The sequence below is a fragment of the Ischnura elegans genome, chromosome 11 (assembly GCF_921293095.1).
Source record: "Ischnura elegans chromosome 11, ioIscEleg1.1, whole genome shotgun sequence".
NCBI classification, from domain to species: domain Eukaryota; kingdom Metazoa; phylum Arthropoda; class Insecta; order Odonata; family Coenagrionidae; genus Ischnura; species Ischnura elegans.
Genome location: NC_060256.1, coordinates 663,258 through 680,943, shown reverse-complemented (window position 1 = coordinate 680,943; position 17,686 = coordinate 663,258). Strand labels below are relative to the sequence as shown.

The 17,686-nt window shown below is 39.1% G+C and overlaps 1 protein-coding gene and 1 long non-coding RNA gene across 4 annotated transcripts in view; one reads left to right on the top strand and one right to left on the bottom strand.

The window, feature by feature from the left end:
- The window catches only part of LOC124168149 (cystathionine beta-synthase), a 189,486-nt gene that overhangs the window by 39,070 nt on the left and 132,730 nt on the right, over positions 1-17,686 (top strand). The window lies entirely within an intron of this gene.
- On the bottom strand, positions 916-2,809 carry LOC124168151. Its single transcript, XR_006866858.1, has 2 exons — positions 2,149-2,809; positions 916-1,060 (listed from the first exon to the last, which is right to left on the bottom strand). It is a non-coding gene; the product is annotated as an uncharacterized LOC124168151 (long non-coding RNA).

Sequence of the window (17,686 nt, the reverse complement as noted above, 5' to 3'; positions counted from 1 at the left end):
GCACTAATGTGTCCCGAAGTAAGCCTGTGAGGTGCACAGGGCAGACCACCTTAATGGATCCTGACCAGAGAACCAAGATATGAGAGTAATTACCTGGGTAGAGCAGTTCTCTTTCCATTCATGGTATGGGCTGCATCGCACAGCAGGGTTCTACAGAAACCATTCCTTGTATAGGTAGCGGAATGCTTACAGAGAGTAAACGGCTAAATTTGAATACACGCCAAGAAAATTTTGAAAAGAATATGAGTTATTCCAAGAAGAGTGAGGTTATTTTCTTCCACATATTTCAGTTGGAAGTTACTTGCACCAATCTACTCTTGGATGTGCCAGTTGGAGGGTAATAAGTTTTTCCAAGAAAACATTAATGCGCTAATGTTTCCCGTAGTAAGCCAGTGAGGTGCACAGGGCAGACCACCTATTTATAGAGGAACTCATTGATAATACGGTTGTGTTCAAAGGTTGATAAGAGGTTATTAAAAATAGTCGCTGTAATTTTGGTTCACGACAAAGAACTGAGAGAATCATATTTTATTACATTACGATCGTAATGTAATAAAATATGATTACCAGCACAGAACAGGACGTTGCCCCGTAAATTACGGCAACTTTCTATCAACGATAAAGAAACTGCTGAATACGTTGCTATAAACATGACGGCAACGAGCCAGCAACGAAGGGGCAAAAACACCATTAAATGTCGCCAACGATAAGGCAACAGTTTCTTTTCGGTGACGTCACAGACGCAAGGGACACCTACCGGCACTATCGAGAACTAACTGAGCAACATCGCGATAGTGGCGCCATCTATCGGGATTTTTTGATATCACGTTGATACTGCTACCATGGCGGGGTATTCCATTAAATTCAAATAATTTCTAGGTCTGGGTTTAATAGAGAAATCAACCATTGACAGAATTTTGAAAATAAACTTTTATTTTCGCTGCAAGCATTAAAATCCATTATATATTCAAGCAAACGGTATTTAGAGGTCACAACAGCAATGATATCACAAGCACCAAACACCACAGAGCAACTGATTTTGTAATCAGAACAGCCCCACCTGGGGAAATGACAGTTGGAAAAAACAATGAGCTACAAGGTAGTTCATAACCCAAAAAGGAAAGAAATAGACAGGTCTCCATCAATACAAAACAAAAGATATTGCTAACCAGCAGATAGCACGATCATTTTCAAGTAGAAATTATAGAATTACAGCAATACTTATGTAAAAGCCTCCAGCTCAATGGATCCCCCACGAGGAACAGTACGAAAAATATTAGTCTCACACATGACTCCAATATCAAAATAGGAGAATTAACAAATTATAGTTTTACAACATTAATTATAGTTAGGGTTGAGGTCTTAACATAAACTTGCATTCAATTTTTTGGAGTCTAGATTGAATTCATTTTCAAATTTTCTGTTGCAGCAGATCCTAACAGGTAGGGGAATATTTTTTAAAAGCTATATTTGACATAATATATTGAAGCCTAATTCCGAACACGGAGGCATGAAATGCAATAGCAACACTAGTGTACACTATTTAATGTGGCCTCTCCTTTTAGTGGTCAACTCCTTAATCGCCAAGGAACACAGCCATTTCATACGAGGACATACGCATTCAAGCTTGTGGTGACAGGGAACATCAGCATGTGGTAATTAGGAAATGTTATTTTTAAAGAAGTTTTCTTCATACAATTTACACATTCAGTTGTTCACTGCCATAGCAAGCACGATTATGAATGCCCTATTATGAAATTGATGTGTTCTATGACGATAAGGAAGCTGATCACCACAAGCAAACACACCCTAGCGTTCCTGCAGCATTCTATGTCTCCATATATGGAATAAGCCGTAATCTTCACCACTTCACCAATGGAGCTGTTTAAGGGTAGGGCATTCTATAGCATTTGAGTTAGGTTCATAGGAAAGAAATGAACTAAAATTAATTTATTTCAGCTATACGAAAGGCTATTCAACCAAACTTGGACCTATTCCTAGCAGCATTTGGCATTCTGAAAATCATAAAAAATGGGGCATTCAAGAAGGCAAAGAATCATTCCTACTCCCTTGTGAGATAAAAATCAAGCAGCATTAATGACATTTCTAGCTGTGTCTGTCGTTACAGTGATCAGTCGCTGACCTCACCTTATCCAACAATCATGTTATGAGACTACAAGCAAAACTGCCCTTCCACACTAGCAGTTTCTGAGATAGGCAAATTGGAAGAATCATGTTTCTTCGAGACCCCCTTTGAATTGCCTTTCAGAACACTTTCTCGCTTCTTATTCCCTTTCTCTGCTCTGTATTTCAAGGCCTGGAATCATTCCCTGATGCTTCTTTTCATACTGATAGTATCAAATCAGGCTTATTTTGACTTTTACACTGCCTGCAAAGTATTCATAATTGGATTAGATATTATGCTGAAAATGAAATATGCACATATGCTGAAAAGCTCTATTCATTCAACTGTATTCCAAGATAAGGGAAGAGTAAATCGAAAGCACCAATGATTACAAAGTACTTACCAAATGTGACATTTATAATGGAGCTAAAATGCACTTCTAAGGCTATCTTGTTTTCTGAGTGGGCCTTCAAACAGAAAGACACAGCTAACTCATTCTGTATTAGGGTAGAACACTTGTTGTTGACTTTTGTTAAGCCCAGTCCTCATTTGATAATTCTGACTGCTCTTAAACATGATGTTCGAAGATCTTTCCTTCATGAAATAAAATCTGAAAAATGAGATAACCAGATAATTAATTATCTATGGTAATTGCTGAGTACCATTGAACATAGTGGCACAGCATTTTTAATTTATAAGTATATCCCAGAGTTATCATAAAATTAAATATCAACAAGGAGGTAATGATGGTATCATAACTTAAGTTTAAGACTCAAGTGATAATCTATATAAAGTACCATGAGCATATTAACACTTAGGAGGCTATGAAGTCAAACAGAAGGCAACGTTAGGCTATGTATGTGCTTCAATACCTCATTTTCTGTTACCGGAAAGAGGGCCATTGAGGACCTTATATGTTGACAGGGGTCAGTATTAAAGCTGTCCCAACATATTATTGAATTCTGCATGCATAGGGGCACATTGGCGAGGTACTGATTGGCAAACACTGCCATTTGCATGGGATCGGTTTTTATTACTTACCATGATATTTTGGTCAGGTTTTTTGCCAGACTGATAACTCTACTGTAATATGATTTCTTAGTTCGTAATACAAAGTCCCTGTACATTTTTTAAACTCAAAATGATATGATTTCTCCATATGATAATAATATACTCTCATTGAATGCTTATTAATTGTCTTAAGTTGAGGCCTATGTTGATTAGTTAGAAATTGTAAATATTGCCAATCCCAATAATTAATGTAATACTAGAATAATCCGCATGCAAATATTCCAAGAATCATGGCAAATAATGTGACACAGTAATGTCAGTGTGCACTCAGGTGAGCCTTTAGGTACATTTAAGATTTTACAAATAACTGCAATAAATGAATACACATCAGAGCATTAATTAGAATAGGATGGATTCCAAACTCAATCACTGATTTTGAGGCAGCAAATGCTGCACGAAGGAAATGCATTCCAAATTGAGCAATTAGACTCAGACAATTAACAATGACAAGACAATCATGGATGTAAATAACTGAAGCAAAAAGCGCGATGTTATTGTACATTTCCATTTGTTTCTTCTGCAATCTATCGACCACAGAGCCATTCTTTTAGGATCAGAAGGAAAACGAAATATTCTTACTCCGTTTTTCGTGGAATTGGAGCAATGCGGAGCACTGCAACACACAATTTTTTGAAATTAATTGACATGCCCTATGCTAACACCATGTAAACAACAGACAGGCGGGAACCAAGATGGGAGCGTGTCACGACCTGGCTTTTACCGACCTTGCTTTTACCGACCTTGAGCGGAAGGTGAGCAAACCACCGCTCTCCCCCTGGATGCGACCGCTCACCACCCGATCACTAGTGAGCGGCCGCCATATTTGTGAGCGTACTCCGGGACCGATCACCTCGCTCACCGACCAGTGAGCGGCGGCGCGAGTTCAAAATGGTGCCGAAGAACTGTCAGGTCGAGCAGCCGTATTAATTATACATTGTAACGCATCTAACGCTGGATGACTTATACGTAATGTAGGCATATTAAATGCGATTGGCAGAAGGCCTTTTGTTACGTATTTATTTACTAAATTAGGTAGCCAAAATATTATTCTGCGGTGGAATTTTGTCGTAAGCCAGGTAAAGTTCAGATGTAGCCTTCGCTGAAAAATGGATTTTCGAGTTGAAATGTGTTTTTAATTCTTTATTAATATTTCATAGGCTTCAGATAAATGCAAATATAGCTTTATACGTAAATCGCGGGGTATTAATTGTCCGCTTAGTCAAAAAAATAAGGCGTGAGTAATTTTTCTCCCGGGTTAACTAAGTAATAGCTTCAACATTGTCTTCTGGCCGTTTTACACGGGGGACGTCATTGCGCAATAGCTGAAGTATGTAAGAAGTTAAAATCAAAATTGCATCGTGTAAAGCGGTGAATTTCTATAACACACGCGAGAATGATCGTACATAAGGTACCTTTATAAATATTGGTCTTCTGGTAGAGAAACATATTACAGTGATATCAGGGTTAAGAGTAAAACCTTTCATGTGACCTTTGACAAAGTGAGTGGCATACATAAAGTAGACAGAACTAGAAATGTTGAAGGTTAGAGGCTAAATCTATTATGTCAATAAAAGGTTGGCATCAAGCAAGTTGTTCAGCGATTTTAAAAACCCTTAAAACTACTCGCTGGCGAACGACAAGAAGATATAACAAAAATTTGTTTATCATCAGCAGGAACATGAACATTAACCCGAGCACATTCCAAGTCCATTCCTCAATTAGAAGCTCATGTGGCACATAGCTCACTTCAAAAGTAATGTCAGATTTGGTTAGTACGATAACACCAGCACTTTTTTAATTTGACCGGTTTACCAGCACTTCCTCAAAACATCCGCCACACTACGTCCCGTAATGCTGAGATATAACTTCATCATTAGTCACCCGATGTTCACAAACAGTTTGTTGTGATAATAATGTCTACTGCTGTCCTTGATCAATTATTAAATCTCATTCAAGAAACTATAAGACGAAGCGGATTTCATGGAATTAGCAAATGTGAAACTATTGCTTTCTAAACATGGGAAAGACGTCCATTTTAGTGTAAAGACCTCTTTTTTTCAAGACTTCAATGTCAGGCGCCAGATTCCCAACGAAATATTTGGACGATTGACACAATAGGCATTTCCAATAAATATCACGGTACTCGTAAAGAGCTGTTAGCGATAAATCCTTTAGGCCCGTACATTAAGAGTGATATATATTCGGGACAGAGTCACAAGGTATGAACTTATCACAGGAATTAAAGTATATTTCGCAGCCGCTACACGATAGTATGCACAAGCGCTGGGCGCCATATTGAATGTTATGCATTTCAAGTTCCCCACCTTAGCGCTCACTGAGCATTCACCATCCAGGGGGGAATGTGATCGCTCAGTGAGCGCTGACGTCACAGTCCGCTCACTGATCAGGGAGCGATCACTCCCCCTGGATGCACCCATACTGAGGGTGCCTTCATAGCTCGGCGTTGCGTACTTGGGGGCGGAGCTAACTCATCGCAGCAAGTTGGAGGTCAACCTTCGGAGGTCAAAAAATCAAAAATACGGATCTACGAACAGCCTAACCGACTTTGGCACCCTTCAAAACCTATGGCTTGACCCCTTGGTTTTTATGATTGCCCGACTTTTAACTCTATGACCTTTGACCCCCGTGGTGACCCTCGGAGGTCAATTAGTGAATAATACGGGTATTTGGACAATACCAATGACTTGGGCACCCTACAAAACCCATGGATCGACACCTTTGTTGGTATGCTATTCCTTTTGCCACCCTTATGACCTTGACGGTGACCTTACTGGGTCAACGGTTGAATATTCGTAAATAAAAGTGTTATTTTCGGGTTTCTCGTGTCCGAAAACCTAAGAATGACATATTGGTCAATGAAATTCACACTTTTGTCTATCTCGATTTCTTTAACATTGAAACCCCATAAGGCAAATTCAAATTTTTGGTTTGGACCCACTTTGTGAGGTCAAAAGGTCAAAATTGTAAAATTTTGCTTACACTCAACAAAACTTAGGACCTTTCCCCATAAGTGTGACAATTTTCATGAATATTGCTCCATGCAAAGTTACTAAAATTACAGGTCAAAAATGACACACGACCCTTGGGACAGTCTGTATGATAAAAATTCTTGCTATGGTCCTAATACCGGATCTGACCCGTCCCCAAGTGTGCCTAGGTGGTCTGGTAATGATGTCAACGAGTGCTCTTCTTTATGAGCTGCGCAGGAATCATTCTTAATTCTCTAAAACATAGGTGCCGGAAGTTTAAAGACATGGTTGATATCTATGGGCCCTCAAACTTAATTCAGGCTAGGGAAAGTTAACAGCGTTTCCTTACCCACTTATTCTTCCCTTCTCTCAACGTGAATTAGCGTACCGATTTTGTGATTACGTACATTTTCACCACTAGGAAACTACATAAACTCACGGTGATAGTTATATTTTTGTGGGCAGTTGACACGAACTTTATTTTTTAGCAATGAACGATTGAGACATGGATTCAAATTCGCCGCAAGCGTGCCTCTCGCGGCCATATTAGGGTGCCTTCACAGCTCCGCGTTGCGTCGACGCCACGAGAGCTCCCGCTCCGCCAGCAAATTTTTCCCTTCACAGCTCTGCGTTGCGAAACGTGGATTCAAATTCGCCGCGTAGCGTGCCTCTTGTGGGCGTGTATTGCTTGGGAACAACCGGGGCTCGCTACATCAGCGCCGCTATTTGATGCGATCGGTGGGAATCACAGGAACCAAGGGAGTGGAGAATCCTGTGTAGAGTATTTATGAATCAGCCTGTGAGCATATCATCTTATGATTTCGAACTAAACGCACAATACATACGTTGTTTTCTGCATGTTAACACAATTTCATTTCTTAAAATATTCTTCTTAACTATAAATAGCATTTGAAGTTAATATGGCGACCATAAAGTCGATAATAATGCATGTAGTGATGGCCCTTGCCTATGCATTATTATGACCTTTAAATTTTATTTCCTAACTCGGAATATTCGAAAAATAGCTAATTACACGCACTCAATGAACATGAGTAATAATAATAATAAATTTATTGTTCTAGGACCTTGTCCTATGGAACATATCAAATTTTACAGTTAAGTCTCAGCAGTGAACAACATAAAAAAGTGGAAATACAATTTAACAGTATTAATGAGAAATATATTACAGTATTTTAATTACAATCATATTTTTCGAGTAAATAAACAAACATTTTCATTTTGAATTGATAAACAGTTTTACAATTAATAATATCATCCGGTATTTCATTCCAAAATCTTATAGCAGAGTTTAAAGTGGACAATTGAAACACCGTAGTTCGGCAATTTGGTATTTTAAAACGCCTTCTAGCTCTTACAGTTCTACTGGTTTCACTCTGGTTACATAGTCAGGTGTTAGTTAGTCAGGTGTTTTGGATGACAATATTTTGTAAACAAAAACAGATAGCAGGAATTTAGTTTTCTGTTGGGGTTTCAACCACTGCAGCTTTATGTAGTAAGGAGTGACATGCTCCCGGATATTTATATCATATATATATATCTGCGATTCTGCGATTTCTTTCAAATTCTGCGATTAGATATATCTAATCGCAGAATTTAAAAGTGTTTGTAACTTCTGATATAATTCACCAGTTAGGTCGGAAAAAACAAGGGAACAATAGTCCATATGTGGAACCAGCAAGGTATTCGCCAATTTCTTTCGTACTTCTATTGGGATTAGGCGTTTGAAATGTTTGATCTGTGCCAATATTTTATGTACCTTGTTAGAAATAGTGGATACATGTTCGTTCCACGTTAGCGTATTGTTCATAATGACCCCTAAGTTTTTTACCGTGCTTGAATAGCCAATATCAACGCCTTCAACTTTTATTTTCGGTAATCTGTCATAGTTGAGTTTCCTGACATACATTGGAGTACCAATAATAATAGCTTGAGTTTTATGGGGATTAAGTTTTAGTAAATTCATTCTGGCCCAATCACAAACGTGATTAACATCTTCATTTAATTTTTCAATGGCATTATCAATGTTTGTTGGGTGACAGTCTAGATAAATTTGTAAATCATCTGCGTAGAGGTGATATTTCGAATGGGTAATTGAAAGTGGTAGATCTTTTATGAAAATTGAGAATAAGAGGGGACCTAATATTGAACCCTGGGGCACACCACATGATACTACCGAGAAGCTAGACAGTACTCCGTCATCTCCTTTTACTGCTTGAGTTCTCTGGAACAAGTAAGAACGGAACCAATTAATCACTGGGGTGGAAAATCCTAATTGGTTCATTTTATCCAGCAACAAATCGTGATTAACACAATCAAAAGCCTTCGAAAAATCAAAAAGTACAAGAATGGTAACTCTCTTTTGATCTATTGAGAAGCGAATGTCTTCGGTAACTCTAATGAGGGTCGTTTGTGTACTATGTCCCTTACGAAAACCTGACTGATAGTTATCCAGCAAATTATTAACGGATAGGAAATCTAACACAGAGTTGTAGACGAATCTCTCAAGTGGTTTAGAGGCGATAGGCAGCAGTGAAATAGGGCGATAATCAGATAGTTGTGTAGGGTTTTGGATTTTCTTAATAGGCTTTACAATGGCTCTCTTCCAAGCAACGGGGAAAACAGAGTAGTTCAGTGAGCAATTATAAATATCAAGCAATGTCGGAAATATCACACTCATAACCACTTTCAGTGTTTTATTATTAATCCCATCATTTCCAGCAGCATTAGACTTGATGCATTGGAAACATTTTAGCATGATCTCGGGAGTTAGATTCGGAAAGTAAAACGTATCATTTCCAAATTCATTGACTTTGTGCAGGTTGACTCCTAATGCACTATTACGACCTGTGGCTGGACTTACTGTTGTCCCGGGGGTGATATTGGCTGATAAACTGATAAAATAATCATTTAATGTGTCAATTGGAACATCGAGTGTTGTACCCTGATTTCGAGACTTAATCAGTCCAAGTCTTCGAATTTCGTTCCATATTGTTTTAGAATCCCACTTGTCCATAAAACATTGGTTATAATAGTCTTCCTTAACCTTTTTCATAATACTTTGGGCCTCATTTCTCAGTTTTTTATACTCCAGAAAAAGTTTTTTAGATTTACTCCTTGTGTAACTGCGGCGAATTATGTCCCTTTTATTGATAATATTTTTTATTTCCGGGGTTATCCATGGAAGTTGGTTTCGTTTCGGAGTAAAAATTTTTAGTGGGGCATGAATATCTAATAATTGATTTAAATAAATCATAAGGGTTGATACCTTGGTATCTACAGAAATGGTGGACATGAAGTCTGCCCATGGCATATTATCAAATTCTTCTTGAAAATTACGGAGAACAAATTTACTGAAATCGCGGTAGCAAATTACCTTCTCTTTCATTTTTGGCACCTTCAGATTAAATTTTATGTATATTAAATCATGGTCAGATAAGAAAGGAACTGGATATTGGCCATGTTCCTTTATTTTAGAAAGGTCATCTATAATAAATATATCTAATAGAGTACTTGATGTGAGCCGATGATGAGTTGGATGAGATGGTACTAAAGACAGATTGAACCTGAAACATAGGTTTCTTATGTAGTTACTGTCATGCGTAATCTTTAAAAGATCCGAGTTAAAGTCACCACATATAAGTATGTTATTATATGACGGAAGGAAGCCTGCCAGCGTACATTCAAAACATTCACTCAAGTAACCAACCTTAGGAGGTCTGTATACAACACCAAGTAAAATCTTTCCAAGAGGACATGTTATTTCAACAAACATAAATTCAGGCTTGAAGTTTTCATTGACACAGGACAGTATCTTTCCATTGAGATTCTCTTTGATATATACACACACACCTCCACCACTTCGTTCCAACCTGTCGTTTCGTAACAATATATAATTATCCAAATTAACATATTCAGTGGGCACAGATGGTTTCAACCAGGATTCAGAAATTGCTATCACATGATAATCACCACAAACAAAGTGGTTACGAAATTCATCAATATGAGCTGGTAAAGACTGTGCGTTGACATGACATATATTCAGGGTTTGGTATACGATACTACCATGAGTATTCGAGGATACAGGAGTCGAGTTGGAATTGTCAACATTATTGCATGCGGGCGCTCTACCTCCTGAACCTTCAATTTTATGTCATTGAAGGGCATGGAGATCGCCTTCGGTGCGTAAAAGAAGTCGCTCACTCCCATCGCATTCCCTTGCAAATATTTTCCCCCCTCTTATCCATAAGTATTTAAGTTTACCGTTCTTTTTAATCTCTCTCGCCTTAGCATACACTTTACGATTCAAAGCACTGAGTGATTCATTGACATAGATGGGGTAGTTAGGGGAATCACTCAATCCAATATCTCTTGTTGAGAAACTCCTTTTTGCTTTTCGAGCTTCCAGTATTTCTCGTGCTAAATTCGATCTCATGAACCGAACCCGGATGGAAGGGGGTCTGTTGTTAGGTAAGTTTGAACGGGCCTTCAGTCTATATGCATAATCGACATCACTGGCCTCTAACTTGACCCCAAGGCCCAGCCCAACTTGACAGACAAGGGTCTCCACTACCTCACCAGGCTTAAATGGGATCCCGTGAATTTCTACGACATTCTGTAGAGAGTCCTGCTCCCATGTGTTCAACTGAGCTTCAAGGTTAGCGACTCGCTTCAACAAAACTTCATTTTCAGCCACCATACCGTCGAATTTACCACTTATATTTGATAGTGACTCGCTAATTAGAGAAATAGTTTTGCTATGTTCGTTGATTAAGCTTTCCCAGGTTGATATAACTTTCTTTAGTTCACTTATGTCGTTTTTTATAGAATTCACAAACTCACTTTGGTTTTCTTGGATTACCTTGACACGATCCAATAACTCCTTCAATATGGGATTGGAAACCTCACGTTGACTCTTGTCTTCGAGAGATCCAGGGTCCAGGGCTTTGATCGGGGTGTCATCACCGCGGGTGGAGCGACACTTCGCTATGCAGGTGGCGCAGTTCCAGGCACGACTAGTGTCCTCCAGCAGCTGCAAATCCGCGTCGTTGAGCGAGGCGCAAGCAGGGTGGAACACTTTTTCACAAGTGCGGCACGTTACAGTTTTCTGCGTGCGCTTAAGAACTTGGCTGCATTGCGAACAGGCAGGCATGATGAAGATCACCAAAGAATACCACCAAAACCACCAGATGAAGATCACCAACAACGTGGAATGTTATCAGGAATATTTATTGATGATATCTAATGTTCAAACAGATTGTCCTAGTCATGTTATCTAAATAGCTCTGAGTAGATCATGAGGGCACAATTATTGAATATAAAATGGAATTTTAACGACCTTATTTCTGCATGTTTACCCAATTTCATTTCTTAAAATGTTCTTCTTAACTATAAATAGCATTTGAAGTTAATATGGCGACCATAAAGTCGATAATAATGCATGTAGTGATGGCCCTTGCCTATGTATTATTATGACCTTTAAATATTATTTCCTAACTCGGAATATTCGAAAAATAGCTAATTACATACACTCAATGAACATGAGTAACGTGGAATGTTATCAGGAATATTTATTAATGATATCTATTGTTCAAACAGATTGTTCTAGTCATGTTATCTAAATAGCTCTAACTGAGTAGATCATGAGGGCACAATTATTTATTGGATATAAAATGGAATTTTAACTACCTTAGCTACCAAAAAGCACCTCTCACGCTGTATTTAGCTTTTTGATACCATTTACGGGTATGAGTAACGCTAATCTATGCTCCTCAGTGATTGTAATCTAATTTAGGGTTAACATTTGTCTTATGTTTAGGAAAGATACGAAATATCCAAGCTGAACACTTCAAAATAATAGTAAATAATGAAATAAATAGCATTTGCCACTCCCATTAAAGCTAATCTTGCATATTTGTATACCCAGAAACAAACACCAATTCGAAATCGTCGGCGTACTGCCGCCTTGACGCAGAGAAAATCCGACAGGTTCAGTTTTTCTGCGACGACGCAGCGAGCAGGAGACGTGACGTCATCAAATCTCAAAGACGGGCTCTGATTGGCTCGCTAGCCGCGGCGTCAACGCAACGCCGAACTGTGAAGGCCCCCTGAATCGCTGAATTAGCCGTCGTCGGTATGGAAACCGTCGTCGGTACGGAATGGTGTGCTGACGGTGGGCTGGGTAGGGAAACCGACCGGTACGGTACCGACGAAATACAGAATACGGCCCAAGGTCAGAGTACGACGGGTGGACATGATAATCGGATGTGAAGGTGAAATGAAATGAAAAGTGAAAAAGGAGAAGCTGAAACCACGTTAAGTTTGACGGATGAAGTAAATGAACAATTTATGTAAAATTAAAATTCTTGAAAAAATCTATTTACTAAAGGTTTGGTGAACGAAAACCGTCCCTCGACCATTCAAAAAGGAGAAAAGCATCGCGACGAACACAAAGCATGAATTCACATTTCAACAAAGTTATGTACCAAAGTTACTATGGCTACCGGCAACGGCGGCGGACGGGTTCTTCCCAAACTGCATTTCGCATTGCGCGCACGATGGTTTCGCATGGCCTCGCTGTCGTGAGCAGACGATATGATCGAGCGTAAAATTTCATGCGAAGGAGGAAATCGTAATGGTACAGCCTTTAATTATCAATGGTATTTTATTAATTTCACTTCGCCGATAATAAATATCCAGAGAATCGTCAACCTTGAGAGACGCTTATTATATTATCTCAATCTTTTTCCATCGCCACCGAGTGACTTGGAGACATATTAATTAATAAATCCACAAAATCGTCGAATAAATACCACTTATCCCATAAAACACATTATGCAAAGTTAATTGCGTAAGTCGTGAAACCTTTTATCTCTAGCAGAATCGTTAATTAGAGCGAATGCATTCACATAAAATGAGACATGAAGCAGCCGTCCAAACTGAGCAACTTCACGGCAACGCGTTGCCGTCATGTTGATATCATCCACGGCGCAACGTCAAAGGATAAACTGTTGCCGCTTCGTTGTCTTGGACGTTTACATAAACGTCGGCGAGTGTGCTGGCTGGGGAGGGATTTTTATCATATGAGTTAAATCGGATACATATTTTATCAAATTTCACCGCAAATGTACCCTTGGAATGTGGCTAACAGAGTAATGTATATCTTTAAATGTAAATAATTACAATATCGCTCCTATAAATTTGCTAGTAAGGTTTAAAAATAAAAGTTAAACATCTAACCATAGAGTCTCCAAAATTTGTTCTAGGTGATGATAAACTATGTTAATATGAATGCTAGAGTTCCATTTAAAATTTGGAACCGATCAGCAGAACATCCAGAATGTAGTTCTTGGCATTTATTTTCAATAAATGCAACATGCACGTTTTTAGTTATTCTAACTTATAAACAAATTGGTGACCATGAGCACCTTCCTTGAGTGGGACACTAAGTGCTGGAAAGGGCCGAGATAATCCCCACATGGACAATAGGAAAGGGTCGGACCTTTCACGCCTAGGGTCCCCAATTGCGCTTGAGACCCACTTGGCATGCTTGACCGCAAAGCCGTGAAAACATGGCCTTCTGCCTTTAGCGTCGGAAAATTCAAGCCGTGAAAACACGGCCTTCGTAGGGAAAAGGTTAAATCCGAGTGTTAGTGAGCAACTTTTGAAAGAAAAAACGTGGAAGCCATTCAGTCAGAAAGTAATACATATAAGTGTTTTAAAATCTCTTTTCACTTTTTGGCCTTAAACATGCTGCAGACCATTTCAGCGTTGGTCGCCAAATTCAAATTATCACCACCATTCCGAACTGGTTCCAAAGTATACTGACTTCACGCGATCGGTTCTCTGTACCGGTTCCACAGCCAAGAATTGGTTGTACCGAGAACTGGGCACCTGAAGCGACCCATCTCTACTTACTACATCTCCCCACCTAGTCGTTGACAACTGCAGTATTTTCTGCGACCTTCCCCCCCCCCCCCCCGAAATGTAACGTTGTCTCTAAAATGAAACTTTAAAATGTAAAATAATTCCTCTATCATTGAATGTCTTAATTCTCTTCCTTCTTCATATATCCAACTGTTGATTTGAAAATTGTAGCATGAGGTCGCTTATTTACCTGCAAGAACGTTGAAATTTGAGCAATTTTATGGACTTCCAGAACTTTCTTGGTATGATTCAGTTGTGTTTGGTTTAAGTAGGAGTGCAAGAAGTACTCCATGCGACCTTCCTCTCGTGATAAACAATGAAGTATTGTCTACGCGATGCTTACAAGTATGCATGTAAGTAGGGAAATTGTGTCAGCCACAATATTTTTACTGAACTCACTATTTTTCCTCGATTTCTACCGTAAGAGTTTTAGGCGAACCTTTCCCTCCGAAGTTGTACTATCATTAAAAATTTCACACTTTGATGCTCAACAGTTAGAAGTAGTTATTGTTTTGCTGCTTTCACAGGAATAACTAGTTTTGTTGACAAATATTTTTTATGTAGTTCGTATAAACGAATGCCATTTGCTCCTCAGGGCCAAGCCTGATGTATGTAATTTCAAAACATTTCGTATTATCAAAACTTAGTTAACCATTAAATTGATTGTTGGAGGCGAAACTTGGTGAAAGCGATTCATAATTAACATTAAAAAGAAGAACTTTGTGCTTTCACATTAATATTTATTCACGACCATGGTTTCAACGTTAGAGGTCATCTTCACCTGATGTTAATTCTTTTTTTTTTTTTTTAACCACTCATTTTGGGTGAAAAAATCTCTGATTTTCCTTTGTTATAAACCCTTCTCAATTATTTTAATCACAATAGGGTAGTTCCCTTCATCCAAGAAAAAGAAAGGCATCGATTGCGATTAGTTACCCAACATTAGTGTATTCATAATATACAAATTATTTGGTTTTAGAAATCCCAGTTGAGACAAATGTTAATGGTCAGTTTTAACCTCATTTGAGAAGATTGGTGCCCATACGATGCCACTCCACGTGATGTCACTGGGACCTAACTTCTGTATGAGTATTCAGGAGTTTAACATTGTCTGAGATTACTAATGCATGCATGAGGCACAGAGCTCAGGGAAAGATTTCTTAATAATCACCTGTTAAAATTGCCTATGGTCAGAAAGTTTCCTTAAGTTTTAAAGGAAAGTTTGATAGGGTATTAATAATCCTTATTCAAGCCAAGCACTACCTGCTAGCAGCCTGCATCGTTGTGGCGGTCATAGCGTAACACCAAGGTGGCCTCACATGGCATCGGTTGGAACTACAGAGACGTCACATGGGCTTTTCCCTGCATTCGTATGTGTTCATTCGTGTTTTCAGGCACTTGAAAATTTTCACTTTTCATTAAATAGCAAAAAATAGTAATCGTCATTTAAAAATCTAAAATCATGAAATACATACTTATTCCAGGAGTGATAATCTTTCAATTTAGGCAGTAAAAAAATAATTGAAGACCCTATTGCCTATTGCCTCAAATGCATTAATTTTTCAATCTGACCTTAACTAATCTCTGAATAGGCATATCAAAAAATTGTAATATTTGCATGATACTTTACTGGCTGTAAAAATTTTGTGGTATTTTAAGAGCATCTTGGCTTAAGAGCTTCCTTGACATAGGGTTTCAATTTGATGCTATCATCTTGGTTTTTGGTGAGAAGCACTGTCAGGCACTCCTTGCTTCTTTGATATCCATGCCATTTCTTTTCTTTTTGATGCATTTGTCTGTCTGGAAGAGCAATCCTGAAGGGAGACGTGTGTCATCCATGTTATATTGATCGTATGGCACAAATGTTTCAATGATTGAGTCAATGATTTGATGCCTCTTGCTCACCAAGTTATCATCCACTTCACCTTTTTCTCCACATTCATGCTTGTGGCTAATGTTCTACCTCTTTTTGAATTTGTCCATCCATCCTGTAGAGCACTTGAAATCATGTTGCCTCAGTGTGAGGGCCAATTTTCTTGCCTTCTCTGGCAAAATGGGACTGTCAGCAGACAGTTTATTTTGGCAGCAATCACTAGGAGTGCAAACAATGTCTTTTCAAGTTCTGCATACTTTCCTTAGGACATGTATGATGCCAAAATTGTTTTTAACCTTGACTATGAAATCACATTCAACTTGGCAATTTCTGTTTTGGAAAGGGGCTTATTGTGCTCCACATCTTTAATTGTTTAAATTTGCTTCTCAATAGAAAGAGTTTTCTGAGTTATTTTTTACTTGCATTGTCCTTAACCAAATCTGCCTCCTCCTTTTTCTAATCCATTGAAAAATGTGCCAGCAACACAGATGTATGAATCTGAGAACTGCCAACTGCTTTGATTATCATGGTAAATATAGGATTTCAGGCATTAAACTTTAGGCTTAATTGTTGCTAACAGCTTCCGGGTGCAGCTGCGTGTTGCACTTTGTCGTGCAAGCTTTCGTGACCGTTGCAGGACGCATCATCAGGCGATGAATGAAATTATGGAATTGGTGGTCAATTAATATACTCGTCCAACCTCCCCCATCCACCGGAGTAGTGGGGGAGGAGGGCGGAGCTGACGTCAACAGAACTCTCACCCCTGTCCTTGAGCGGCGAGCGGACTCTTCTTATCTAGCAAATAACCTTGTTGGTAACATATTCGCCGTCTTCTCTTTCGGAAAATCGTTTTCCACGTCTGACTGAGTTTAACGCCGTCCACTCTGTTGAAATTTTGGGGGCATTTTTCAATCTCAATAGCCTCCCGAATTAGTCGTCGACGATAGAATTTTTCTTGGGCTAACACCTGCATCTCGTCGATTATAATTCGATGTCCATCTTCCGAGTAAGTATGCTCCACTATCGCCGACTTCTCCGTGTCACGATGTAATATCGCTTGTTTGTGTTCTTTGAGACGAGAAGTCACAGAGCGCCCTCTCTGCCCAACGTAAGATTTCCCGCATGAGCACGGGATTCTATAAATGCCTTCCACATTGAGGGGATGTAGTCGGTCCTTGGCCGATGGAAACAAGTCGCTCATCTTCTTTAATGCTCTGTGGCGCGTCACGATGCCTGCTTTTCTCAGCACACGGGAAATTCTGTCAGACGTTCCCGCGACGTATGGGATGGTGGCATAGGCCACTGGCTTGTTTTTCTCTCTTCTCACCGCGCAGTCTTGTGGTGGGCGTTTATTCGGAATTCTTGCCTGGCAATGGATGAAGGCTTCCGAATATCCATTCTGTCTGAAGGTTTCTTTCACGCGATCCTCTTCTTTCTTCAGAGCGCCATCGTCAGAAACTCTGGCCCTATGAAGGAGTGTTTTCATGACCGATGCTTTCTGTTTAGGATGATGGTGGGAGGCTTAAGTCAAAAATAATGCAAGACAATTAAAATACCAAATTGTTCAGGCACAAAACTAAAGTTTTCTCCTCTGTATGCTTTTGATTTGCAACAATAGTCAGTGATTGATAAGAAACAGCTTTGTCTTTGATCCAGCATAGTCATTTATCGGTGAATCTGAGC